The sequence below is a fragment of the Anomaloglossus baeobatrachus genome, unplaced genomic scaffold (assembly GCF_048569485.1).
Source record: "Anomaloglossus baeobatrachus isolate aAnoBae1 unplaced genomic scaffold, aAnoBae1.hap1 Scaffold_133, whole genome shotgun sequence".
Taxonomy (NCBI): Eukaryota; Metazoa; Chordata; class Amphibia; order Anura; family Aromobatidae; genus Anomaloglossus; species Anomaloglossus baeobatrachus.
In genome coordinates this window covers 548,362-561,754 of record NW_027441903.1, presented here as the reverse complement: position 1 = coordinate 561,754, position 13,393 = coordinate 548,362, and the positions used below count along the sequence as shown (strand labels likewise).

Here is a 13,393-nt window from a genome sequence, read left to right as displayed (position 1 = left end):
AACCGCATCGCGCCGCATTCGGCCGGTGCGGCGCATTTTTCAATGCATGCCTATGACGGCCGGATGCGGCGCGATGCGGCAAATACCGCATCTGGCCGCCGCATGCGGTTTTTGCCACTGCGCATGCTCAGTAGCATGCCGCAAGCGGCAAAAACCGGGCGGGCCGCATGGGAAAAACTTATGCAAAGGATGCGGTGTTTTCACCGCATCCGTTGCATAGCTTGCACAGCCGGATTGAGCCGCAGAGCTCAAGCCGGATGTGTGAAAGCATTAAGTACGGGCTTGTGCTCCTGGACTCTGCACGAAAGCGGAACTTTCAGTGCGAGAGAGGGGGGAACCATACTTCTGATGGACCGAGAACACACCGGAAGTAAGGCTGTTTAGACCGGAAGTTGATGGGTTTTTTTTTAATTTCGGTTATTTTTCTCTTAGAAGAGGTGCAGCGGCCGGCACTGCAAGCGAATGTGTGAGTAGCGGTGTGAGCCGCCGTCCCCCTCCTCCCGCTGTGTGACGTGTCACCTCTGGCTCGTAGTTACCGCGTGTTGTGTCTCCACGAGTCTTCTGGTTTTCGCTCTCGGAGAATGCTGAAGCTTGTGGTTCCCCTGGTCACATGACTGATCCTCTTCTGTGGTATAATATAAGCGGCTGTTGTATGGAGTTCTGGTTGGATGTCCCTTTCTGGTTGGGATGTTTTTCTTATGGAGAGCTGTATGGCGCAGTCTCAGGAGGAGAAGTGTATTGATTTTCCTGATATTTACTGATGTCACTTTTGAAGCCAGTGACATAGGGACCCAGTTCAAGGGTTTGTCCAAGAATTAAAGTTTATCTATCATTAAGGCCAATTTATTTCATTTTTACTTAAAGGTTTATTCCAAGATCCCATCCCAATAGGTAATAGGTGTAATAATATCATCAAATACGTCCAATTAACCATATAACCTTTATGACCATAATTGCAGTTACAGTGCCACCCCAAGGTCACATTACCGCAGGCACAAACTCCATATCAATGCATGAAAAACAGGAGGAAAGGGAGTACAATGTGCAAATATTTTTATTAAAATAGGGGGGAAACAAGGGGCTCTGGTGAATAAACATAAAAATTGGGAGTTTAAAAACACGTAACAGAGGGAGGGACTTGAAATGGGCATATGATATATGATCAAACTCATATAAATGTATAATGGGTACAGTCACATCAGAATTGCGTATATACAGACAAGATCAAAAAAAGGGCAGAAAAGATCTTACATTAAAGTGGCTAGTGCATATAAATCAACATGTCTCCAAAACGCAGACAATGGGCTGCCTATATCCCATTTCCTAGTCTGTCTCAAACGTGCCAAGTGCATAAATAACACACAAAGTAGAACATTGTTAGTACAGATGAGAACATGTACCCACCATAAAGTGCAGATGCCAGCATAAAAGACCCAAAAAGCCCCGTCCCAGAGCAGAAGCTTCCTCCCAGCCCGTCAACACATGTTTCGCCATTGGGAGACCAGCGCGTCCCGTTTGCAGCTCCATCAGGGAGGGAGAGAACATGTGTCCTCCTCATAGAAAGCGTCCATTTAATATGCCCGCCCTACACTACTTCCGCCTGCGTCATTCTCTGTAGGGACGCATGCGCAGTTGCTTGCCACAACACCGCAGGCGGTAGAAGCCGTCAGACAGACATGGCGCATGCGCAGGAACAGATACGCGTCATTCTGTGCACGCGCTGCCGCAACATAGATGGCAATCCACCAGCAGTGAAGCGGGGACCAACAGCGCATGTGTGCAAGAGATGATATTCACAGTGAATATAGATAATAACATCAGATAGACAGGTGTTGCCATTCCGTATATCATATATCATACGTGGAACAACAATAGTGTTAACTTGCAGTCTAATGGAAACATACCACTCAATATATATTTTAAGAATACAGCAAGATGTATACAGAAATAATTCATTATCACTCAACAAAAACGCAAGCATAAGATGGATATTTTTTCATCTTGATATAAATAATGGGGTCATCCAGTGGATTATTTCCAGAACACAGAGTCTGTGGCAGAAGGAATGGTATACAATCCAAGTCTAAATATGATGAAACAGGGGTACAAAGAAGATATATCAATTTTAGTGCAGTCAGCAAGAATACGCATATGTCAACGAGGAGAAACACAAAGAGGGAAAGTTTAAATTCACATTAAAAATGATTATATATACAGTGCCTAAAAGTAGTATTCAACCCCCTGCAGATTTAGCAGGTTTACACACTCGGAATTAACTTGGCATTGTGACATTTGGACTGTAGATCAGCCTGGAAGTGTGAAATGCACTGCAGCAAAAAAGAATGTTATTTCTTTTTTTTTTTTTTTTTTAAATGGTGAAAAGTTTATTCAGAGGGTCATTTATTATTCAACCCCTCAAACCACAAGAATTCTGTTTGGTTCTCCTAAAGTATTAAGAAGTATTTCAGGCACAAAGAACAATGAGCTTCACATGTTTGGATTAGTTATCTCTTTTTCCAGCCTTTTCTGACTAATTAAGACCCTCCCCAAACTTGTGAACAGCACTCATACTTGGTCAACATGGGAAATACAAAGGAGCATTCCAAGGCCATCAGAGACAAGATCGTGGAGGGTCACAAGGCTGGCAAGGGGTACAAAACCCTTTCCAAGGAGTTGGGCCTACCTGTCTCCACTGTTGGGAGCATCATCCGGAAGTGGAAGGCTTATGGAACTACTGTTAGCCTTCCACGGCCTGGACAGCCTTTGAAAGTTTCCACCCGTGCCGAGGCCAGGCTTGTCCGAAGAGTTAAGGCTAACCCAAGGACAACAAGGAAGGAGCTCCGGGAAGATCTCATGACAGTGGGGACATTGGTTTCAGTCAATACCATAAGTAACGTACTCCACCGCAATGGTCTCCGTTCCAGACGAGCCCGTAAGGTACCTTTACTTTCAAAGCGTCATGTCAAGGCTCATCTACAGTTTGCTCATGATCACTTGGAGGACTCTGAGACAGACTGGTTCAAGGTTCTCTGGTCTGATAAGACCAAGATCGAGATCTTTGGTGCCAACCACACACGTGACGTTTGGAGACTGGATGGCACTGCATACGACCCCAAGAATACCATCCCTACAGTCAAGCATGGTGGTGGTAGCATCATGCTGTGGGGCTGTTTCTCAGCCAAGGGGCTTGGCCATCTGGTCCGCATCCATGGGAAGATGGATAGCACGGCCTACCTGGAGATTTTGGCCAAGAACCTCCGCTCCTCCATCAAGGATCTTAAGATGGGTCGTCATTTCATCTTCCAACAAGACAACAACTCAAAGCACACAGCCAAGAAAACCAAGGCCTGGTTCAAGAGGGAAAAAATCAAGGTGTTGCAGTAGCCTAGTCAGTCTCCTGACCTTAACCCAATTGAAAACTTGTGGAAGGAGCTCAAGATTAAAGTCCACATGAGACACCCAAAGAACCTAGATAACTTGGAGAAGATCTGCATGGAGGAGTGGGCCAAGATAACTCCAGAGACCTGTGCCGGCCTGATCAGGTCTTATAAAAGACGATTATTAGCTGTAATTGCAAACAAGGGTTTATTATTATTATTATTATTATTATTATTATTATTATTTATTATTATAGCGCCATTTATTCCATGGCGCTTTACAAGTGAAAGGGTATACGTACAACAATCATTAACAGTACATAACAGACTGGTACAGGAGGAGAGAGGACCCTGCCCGCAAGGGCTCACAGTCTACAGGGAATGGGTGATGGTACGATAGGTGAGGACAGAGCTGGTTGCGCAGTGGTCTACTGGACTGAGGGCTATTGTAGGTTGTAGGCTTGTTGGAAGAGGTGGGTCTTGAGGTTCCTCTTGAAGCTTTCCACAAAATATTAAACCTAGGGGTTGAATAATAATTGACCCACACTTTTATGTTGAAAATTTATTAAAATTTAACTGAGCAACATAACTTGTTGGTTTGTAAGATTTATGCATCTGTTAATAAATCCTGCTCTTGTTTGAAGTTTGCAGGCTCTAACTTATTTGCATCTTATCAAACCTGCTAAATCTGCAGGGGGTTGAATACTACTTGTAGACACTGTGTATGTATGTATGTATGTATGTATGTATGTATGTATGTGTGTGTGTGTGTGTGTGTGTGTGTGTGTATATATATATATATATATATATCTCTCGTTTTTAATGTTATTTTTACTATATATATATATATATATATATATATATATATATATATATATATTAGTGTGTGTATATATACAGTTAGGTGTTAGGTCCAGAAATATTTGGACAGTGACACAAGTTTTGTTATTTTAGCTGTTTACAAAAACATGTCCAGAAATACAATTATATATATAATATGGGCTGAAAGTGCACACTCCCAGCTGCAATATGAGAGTTTTCACATCCAAATCGGAGAAAGGGTTTAGGAATCATAGCTCTGTAATGCATAGCCTCCTCTTTTTCAAGGGACCAAAAGTAATTGGACAAGGGACTCTAAGGGCTGCAATTAACTCTGAAGGCGTCTCCCTCGTTAACCTGTAATCAATGAAGTAGGTCTGGGGTTGATTACAGGTGTGTGGTTTTGCATTTGGAAGCTGTTGCTGTGACCAGACAACATGCGGTCTAAGGAACTCTCAATTGAGGTGAAGCAGAACATCCTGAGGCTGACAAAAAAGAAAAAATCCATCAGAGAGATAGCAGACATGCTTGGAGTAGCAAAATCAACAGTCGGGTACATTCTGAGAAAAAAGGAATTGACTGGTGAGCTTGGGAACTCAAAAAGGCCTGGGCGTCCACGGATGACAACAGTGGTGGATGATCGCCGCATACTTTCTTTGGTGAAGAAGAACCCGTTCACAACATCAACTGAAGTCCAGAACACTCTCAGTGAAGTAGGTGTATCTGTCTCTAAGTCAACAGTAAAGAGAAGACTCCATGAAAGTAAATACAAAGGGTTCACATCTAGATGCAAACCATTCATCAATTCCAAAAATAGACAGGCCAGAGTTAAATTTGCTGAAAAACACCTCATGAAGCCAGCTCAGTTCTGGAAAAGTATTCTATGGACAGATGAGACAAAGATCAACCTGTACCAGAATGATGGGAAGAAAAAAGTTTGGAGAAGAATGGGAACGGCACATGATCCAAGGCACACCACATCCTCTGTAAAACATGGTGGAGGCAACGTGATGGCATGGGCATGCATGGCTTTCAATGGCACTGGGTCACTTGTGTTTATTGATGACATAACAGCAGACAAGAGTAGCCGGATGAATTCTGAAGTGTACCGGGATATACTTTCAGCCAAATGCCGCAAAGTTGATCGGACGGCGCTTCATAGTACAGATGGACAATGACCCCAAGCATACAGCCAAAGCTACCCAGGAGTTCATGAGTGCAAAAAAGTGGAACATTCTGCAATGGCCAAGTCAATCACCAGATCTTAACCCAATTGAGCATGCATTTCACTTGCTCAAATCCAGACTTAAGACGGAAAGACCCACAAACAAGCAAGACCTGAAGGCTGCGGCTGTAAAGGCCTGGCAAAGCATTAAGAAGGAGGAAACCCAGCGTTTGGTGATGTCCATGGGTTCCAGACTTAAGGCAGTGATTGCCTCCAAAGGATTCGCAACAAAATATTGAAAATAAAAATATTTTGTTTAGGTTTGGTTTATTTGTCCAATTACTTTTGACCTCCTAAAATGTGGAGTGTTTGTAAAGAAATGTGTACAATTCCTACAATTTCTATCAGATATTTTTGTTCAAACCTTCAAATTAAACGTTACAATCTGCACTTGAATTCTGTTGTAGAGGTTTCATTTCAAATCCAATGTGGTGGCATGCAGAGCCCAACTCGCGAAAATTGTGTCACTGTCCAAATATTTCTGGACCTAACTGTATGTGTGTGTATGTGTGTGTATGTATGTGTGTATGTAAAATATATATATATACAGTTAGGTCCAGAAATATTTGGACAGTGACACAATTTTGGCGAGTTGGGCTCTGCATGCCACCACATTGGATTTGAAATGAAACCTCTACAACAGAATTCAAGTGCAGATTGTAACGTTTAATTTGAAGGTTTGAACAAAAATATCTGATAGAAATTGTAGGAATTGTACACATTTCTTTACAAACACTCCACATTTTAGGAGGTCAAAAGTAATTGGACAAATAAACCAAACCCAAACAAAATATTTTTATTTTCAATATTTTGTTGCGAATCCTTTTGGAGGCAATCACTGCCTTAAGTCTGGAACCCATGGACATCACCAAACGCTGGGTTTCCTCCTTCTTAATGCTTTGCCAGGCCTTTACAGCCGCAGCCTTCAGGTCTTGCTTGTTTGTGGGTCTTTCCGTCTTAAGTCTGGATTTGAGCAAGTGAAATGCATGCTCAATTGGGTTAAGATCTGGTGATTGACTTGGCCATTGCAGAATGTTCCACTTTTTTGCACTCATGAACTCCTGGGTAGCTTTGGCTGTATGCTTGGGATCATTGTCCATCTGTACTATGAAGCGCCGTCCGATCAACTTTGCGGCATTTGGCTGAATCTGGGCGGAAAGTATATCCCGGTACACTTCAGAATTCATCCGGCTACTCTTGTCTGCTGTTATGTCATCAATAAACACAAGTGACCCAGTGCCATTGAAAGCCATGCATGCCCATGCCATCACGTTGCCTCCACCATGTTTTACAGAGGATGTGGTGTGCCTTGGATCATGTGCCGTTCCCTTTCTTCTCCAAACTTTTTTCTTCCCATCATTCTGGTACAGGTTGATCTTTGTCTCATCTGTCCATAGAATACTTTTCCAGAACTGAGCTGGCTTCATGAGGTGTTTTTCAGCAAATGTAACTCTGGCCTGTCTATTTTTGGAATTGATGAATGGTTTGCATCTAGATGTGAACCCTTTGTATTTACTTTCATGGAGTCTTCTCTTTACTGTTGACTTAGAGACAGATACACCTACTTCACTGAGAGTGTTCTGGACTTCAGTTGATGTTGTGAACGGGTTCTTCTTCACCAAAGAAAGTATGCGGCGATCATCCACCACTGTTGTCATCAGTGGACGCCCAGGCCTTTGTGAGTTCCCAAGCTCACCAGTCAATTCCTTTTTTCTCAGAATGTACCCGACTGTTGATTTTGCTACTCCAAGCATGTCTGCTATCTCTCTGATGGATTTTTTCTTTTTTTTTCAGCCTCAGGATGTTCTGCTTCACCTCAATTGAGAGTACCTTAGACCGCATGTTGTCTGGTCACAGCAACAGCTTCCAAATGCAAAACTACACACCTGTAATCAACCCCAGACCTTTTAACTACTTCATTGATTACAGGTTAACGAGGGAGACGCCTTCAGAGTTAATTGCAGCCCTTAGGGTCCCTTGTCCAATTACTTTTGGTCCCTTGAAAAAGAGGAGGCTATGCATTACAGAGCTATGATTCCTAAACCCTTTCTCCGATTTGGATGTGAAAACTCTCATATTGCAGCTGGGAGTGTGCACTTTCAGCCCATATTAAATATATAATTGTATTTCTGAACATGTTTTTGTAAACAGCTAAAATAACAAAACTTGTGTCACTGTCCAAATATTTCTGGACCTAACTGTATATATATATATATAATGGAATATTGGTGATGATAGGCAGCTCTCACAAAAACGGTACAAAACGAATAGTTTCCTTCAGTCCCTAGGGGCCAATGTATCGTAGGATCCATCGGGCCTCGCATTGAGCCAACTTCTTCTTGAGGTCACCGCCTCTGGATCCACCACTTATCACATCGATGCCCTTTATCTCCAATTTAGAGGAATCGCAGGAATGAGACGCTTGAAATGTTGAGGAATGGTTTTTAAAAAGGTGTTATCTTCTGCAGACCTAGCTGCCTCGATATCATGCACGGGAAGTGAGCCCAACATAGATATTGATCAAGAAGCACGGACACGTGGCATAATATACCACATGTGTAGTACCACACGTGATATACCTCCTTATTCCAAAGCGTCTCATTCCATCCGCAGAAGAGATGGTCTTGGTCCGGATTATATTTTTACAGGCTAAACAATGTCCGCATTTGTAATAACCTGTCAAAGGGGCACCAGTATTAAATGGATTCTGGACAGGAGGGACGTAGTGACTGTTCACCAGAATGTCTTTCAGGTTCCAGGAACGTCATGCCATCATGAGTGGGGTGTTAGTCAGAACGCCTGACAAAATAGGATCAGATAATAATATAGGCCAATGTTTCTTCAAAACGTCCCTCATGGCACCCCACTCATGATTAAATGTCCCGATGAACCTAGGTTCAGGCTCCAGGGGTTCCTTTTTGGAGGTATAAGAGAGGAGCTGAGGTCTAGGTGTCCTCTTAGCTCTCACATAGCCCCTTTTAATGTCTCTAGTGCTGTAGCCAAGATCATGGAAGCGACGTCTGAGATCATGAGATTGAGCCTCAAACTTTTGGTCTGACGAGCAAATCCGCTTCATCCTCAGAAATTGTTCAGTCGGTATGGGTCAAATAGTAGAGGGAGTATGGGCAGATGATGGATGCAGTAGGGCGTTGACAGAGGTGTCCTTACGGAAAACATCAGTTTGAATAAGGCGATCCAGGCCCACCTCAATCCTGATATCTAAAAAGTCAATGCAACTGCTGCTATGCTTGTAAGTGAGCTTGATATTAAGGTCATTACAGTTAAGCTGCCCCATAAAAGACTCAAGTTGCTCCACAGTGCCCTGCCAAAAAATTAAAACGTCATCAATATATCTTAGCCAGCACTGCATATGGGCGCTAGCCCTGGAGCCCCCGTCACCAAATACTAACCTCTCCAAGAAACCCAGGAAGAGGTTGGCGTACGAAGGAGCACAGGTTGCGCCTATCGCAGTGCCCCGCCTCTAAAGAGAATTTATTTCTGTTCAAAGATCAATTTTGAGTAAGGGCAAAGTGGAGCAACTCAGGAATTAAATCCCCCATCCTGCCACACCGACTGTCCATTCCGAGAAAAAAGCGGACCGGTGCCAGACCATCCTCATGTCCAATACTGGCGTATAAACTCTCTATCTGCTGTGACTATGAGGACATCCTCCTCCACAAAAATGCCATCAATCCTTTTCAGGACGTCCGTGGTGTCCTTGATAAAAGAGGGCAGTGTCTCAACAATAGGTTTTAAATAATGATTAATTAATTTACAAATTGGTTCTCATAACCCCTCTATGCCAGTCACAATCGGCCGCCCCGGATGATTGACACCATCTTTGTGGATTTTGGGTAGAAAATATACTGTAGGTAGTTGTAAGGATGTATTAAGGAGGCCCTCCATCATCTTTTTGGTAATAATACCTTTCTCAAGCGCCTCCTCCAATATTTGTGCCAGCTCTTTGGTGAAAGTAGACAAAGGACTATGTGAAAGCTTAGTATAAGTGTCCCTGTCCCTCAGCTGTCTCAAGGCCTCTTTCTCATATTTTTCAATAGCCCAGATCACCATGTAGCCCACCTTGTCCGTCGCCTTGATGACGACAACTTTATATGATTTTAATTCTTCCAGAGCTTGCCGTTGTCTATAAGTAAGGTTATCCGACTTCCTTCTTGTGGAGATCTTCCTGAAGTCGTTCACGACAAGTCTGGTAAAGATGTCTATCGCCGGGCAGAGGGACAAGGTTACACCTCCTCCTCCATGCTTCACGGTGGGAACCAGGCATGTAGAGTCCATCCGTTCACCTTTTCTACAAAGACACAGAGGTTGTTGGATCCAAAGATCTCAAATTTGGACTCATCAGACCAAAGCACAGATTTCCACTGGTCTAATGTCCATTCCTTGTGTTCTTTAGCCCAAACAAGTCTCTTCTGCTTGTTGCCTGCCCTTAGCAGTGATTTCCTAGCAGCTATTTTACCATGAAGGCCTGCTGCACAAAGTCTCCTCTTAATAGTTTTTGTAGAGATGAGAAGGTGTGTCCAAACTTTTGGTCTGTACTGTGTGTGCGCGTATGTATAATATATATATATATATATATATATATATATATATATATATATATATATATATATATATATATATATATATATATATATATATATATATATATATATATATATATATATATATGTATTATAATATATATATGTGTATGTATGTACGTGGGAACATAATGACGAGTCTCTGTTCCTGCGCATGCGCCGTGTCTGTCTGACGGCTTTTCCCGCCCGCGGTGTTGTGACAAGCAACTGCGCATGCGTCACTACAGAGGATAATGCCGGCGGAAGTAGTGTAGGGCGCGCATATTAAATGGACACTTCTCTCCGTCCCCTGGCCGCGCTCCGGCGTCTCTATGGAGTCCGCGCGTGCATTTAATGCTCGGACCCCCGCGCATGCGCCTGACTCCTTGACTGCCGGTGTTGCGCAACGGGGGGTGTTGTGGCTGGCCCGCGCATGCGCCGACTGCCTCCAGGAACTGTGAATCCTATTCGCGGTTTCACTTACTGCGGAGGTATTTAGGAGTTGCACAACCGGACACGTGCATCACCTACTACTCTCCCCCCCCCATGATGAAGCGGTAAGCAAAGTGCTGCTAACCACGAAACGTACGTCGCGCCTTTCTTCACCACCGAACTCAGGTAATTATGTTCCCCACATGGGCAACTTTGCCCAGCTCCTCCGCTGACATTTTGATTTCGTTCTAACATGTGGTTACAATATGTTTCTGGATAATCTTTGCTCCAATCATTCCCAGCATTGTCCCCCATTGCTACTCAGTGTATATCAGACGACTGTTATTTCAGTGTCACTACACATCCTGCACCTGCAGGCATTGTAGCTCCTTAGCAGTACTTTTGCCTTAACTATTCCCATTAATGCCTATTAGTGCATATTATAGGTCTGTCATTCCAGTGTCTGTATACCACTTGCACTTGCATGTATTATAGCGCCTCAATAAGGCTTTTTCTGGATTACTTCTGCCTAAACTATTCCCAGTATTGTCTCCTATTGCCCATCAGTGCATATTATACGATTGTCTTTCCAGTATTTGCATATCATTTGCACTTGCATGCATTGTAGCCCCCTACCAGGGTTATTAATATCTTTTACCTAAACAAAACCCCCTCCCCTTGGTCCTGTTGGTCATCCTGTCAATCTGGTATCTATTATTCATATTCTTCCACCTTCCAGGTGGGACAATCCTTTTAAGATTCACCCTTCACAGGACCTCAGGCCTCTCTTATCCAGCTTACATATCAACATCCTCTTTCTCCACTCATATTATCCATTGTATGTCAAAGATATAGGAGCTTTATCATATCTTCTTCTTTGGGAACATTCTTTTCCTCTTTGTCTGTACCAGGCTACTGTCTTGCTTTTACCATCTGCCCTCCATCCTCCCTTTTTTTTGCAACATATAACCGGTTACCCATGTAATGCACTTTGCACTTTGAAAATTTGTGTAATAAATTTGTGACATTTCTTCAGCAATTCTTGCTCATGTTCTCCTTTTTTGTCAAATGACGGGGGCGGGTATGATCGCTTGTGTGACGCCCGCTTAAGGCCCAGTGGGGCGCTCTTAACACTACTGTATTGTTGTTCTAACTTATGATATGATACACGGAATGGCAACACCTGTCTATCTGATATTATCTATATTCACTGTGAAAATCACCTCTTGCACACATGCGCTGTTGGTCTCCGCTTCACCGCTAGCGGATTGATGTCTATGTGGCGGCGGCACGTACGTGGGAACAGAATGACAAGTATCTGTTCCTGCGAATGCGCCGTGTCTGTCTGACGGCTTCTACCGCCCGCGGTGTTTTGGCAAGCAACTGCGCATGCGTCACTACAGAGGATGACGCCGGCGGAAGAAGGGTAGGGCGGGCATATTAAATGGACGCTTTCTATGAGAAGCACACATGTTCTCTCCCTCCCTGAGGAAGCTGCATATGGGACGCAGTTGTCTCCTGACGGCGAAACACGTGTTGGCGGGCTGGGGGAAAGCTTCTGCTCTGGGACGGGGCTTTTTGTGTTTTTTCTGCTGTCATTTGCACTTGGGTCGGTACATGTTCTCATCTGTACTAACAATGTTCTCCCTTGCGTGTTATTTATGCACTTGGCACTTTTGATACAGACTAGGAACTGGGATATAGGAAGCCCATTGTCCGCTTTTCTCTTTCGCTTCATTGGGGGACACAGGAAACCATGGGATTATGCTGCTGCCACTAGGAGGCGACACTATTCAAAAAATAAAAGTTTAACTCCTCCTCCACGGTATATACCCACATACCGGCAGGAAGTTATTCAGTTTTTTGCTTAGTGTCGTAGGAGGTGGACATGGGTCTTTTCTCAACCCCAGTTTTTTCCACAATCACCGCTCTTTTACACTAATATTTCCTCCTTTTCTATTTCAGAAATCAAGCATTTGCTAAGGGCAACAGAGTGTAATGAGTCACTCTGTTCTCCCACACAGCGACAGAGAGCACACGAGATGATAGATCACACTGTCTCTCAGGTCTGGATGGCAGGATCAATTTACACTAGAGTGTCGGCATTTAGTGTTTGGACGGGGAGGTATCACGATCCTAGCAGAGTCTCCGTCCCGCTTGCTATAAAGAGCGAAACGCGAGACCGTTGAGACAGAAGAGGGAAATATCTCTAAACCCGCTTACTATACAGATAAAGCGCAGCCATGAGACAGAAGGAAACCTCTCCAGCCCACACACCCACCAGAGTGAAGCGCGGCCATGAGACAGAAGGGAGGAAAAGTGCAGGTACCTCCAACCTCGGTGAAGACAAGGTAGGACTGTGTTTCTGACCTCCCAAGCCTCTGACCTCCCAAGCCTCCCTCCACGCAATATCCATATAGGGAATCCGAGGCAGTGTCACCATAGGGACTCCACAACCCCACTCGCCTCTCTCAGCGGTGGCAGCAAATACCACTCGCATCTCTGCATAGCATGCAATAGCTTGGTAGATCCATCACTTATCCACCAGTATTTCCTCCCATTACACGAGGAAGTAGCACAGAGGTAATCCTCAGGCATGCCTATATAGCCATTTTAGTCTCCATGTGTAGTTCTATTCCCCTCAATAGCCACACATGCTGGATAAAACCACGTCTCCCAGGGCCATCTTGGTTGGCATGTGTTTCTTTGTTCCTCAGAGAAGATAGTCTGGGCACGCCCCTCTACCAGTGCTGACTCTTAGGTTACTTTCACACTTGCGTTGTGCGGCATCCATTGCAATCCGCCGCCTTGAGGAATTACGGTAACCGTTGCAGGAAGCTGTTTATTCCTCATAGGCTTCTATTAAGGGCGGATTGCAATGGATGGTCTTGCGTTGCATCCGCCCCGCGGCGCATCAGTTATTTTGTCAGTGATCGTCGGGCGGAAGAAACTCTGAATGT

General features: G+C 44.1%; 1 protein-coding gene across 1 annotated transcript in view; it reads left to right on the top strand.

The window, feature by feature from the left end:
* Positions 1-13,393, top strand: part of LOC142260568 (uncharacterized) — a 59,079-nt gene that overhangs the window by 955 nt on the left and 44,731 nt on the right. The gene's annotated exons all lie outside the window — the stretch shown is intronic.